This window comes from Penaeus monodon, chromosome 28 (genome assembly GCF_015228065.2).
Source record: "Penaeus monodon isolate SGIC_2016 chromosome 28, NSTDA_Pmon_1, whole genome shotgun sequence".
NCBI classification, from domain to species: domain Eukaryota; kingdom Metazoa; phylum Arthropoda; class Malacostraca; order Decapoda; family Penaeidae; genus Penaeus; species Penaeus monodon.
The window spans coordinates 15,753,939-15,754,467 of NC_051413.1; positions in this window are offsets into that span (position 1 = coordinate 15,753,939).

Below are 529 nucleotides of genomic sequence, written 5' to 3' on the forward strand. Positions count from 1 at the left end.
TAGTAGGGGAAGGGGCCCTCAGTCTACAGTGGGGTTTCCTCAGGGGCCTGTCTCCCCCTTTTTAATTTCATGAATGATCATTCCATTTTCTAAAACAAAACATGCATTTGTTTTCGGGTTTAGCTTCAAAAACCAATAAATACTTGTCCTTTTTCTTCTTTGGTGGATTTTTGTCTTTGCAAAACTATTTCAAAAGAAACCTAGCTGAGAACAAACAAGGGGATCTCGTTGCATTTTCGGGCAGGTTTTAAAAGGGGTTTCAAAAAAAATTTTAAAGGGAGCTGTTTTTCTAGTAGTTTCATGCCTCTTCATATCACTTTTTGGGGTCACGTCATGGGGGTATATCCCCTGGACCCCAACTAAAATGCAGCACTTCAAGCTGCACAAAAAAAAAATTTCCCAAAAAATTTTTTTTACCAAAAAAAGTGTTTGGATTAGGGTTTGGGGTTCGTTAAATAAGAAAGATTTGTTCTTTAAGTTTTTTTTTGCTTGCAATCACCCAAATTTCTTAAAATTCAATATTTAACAG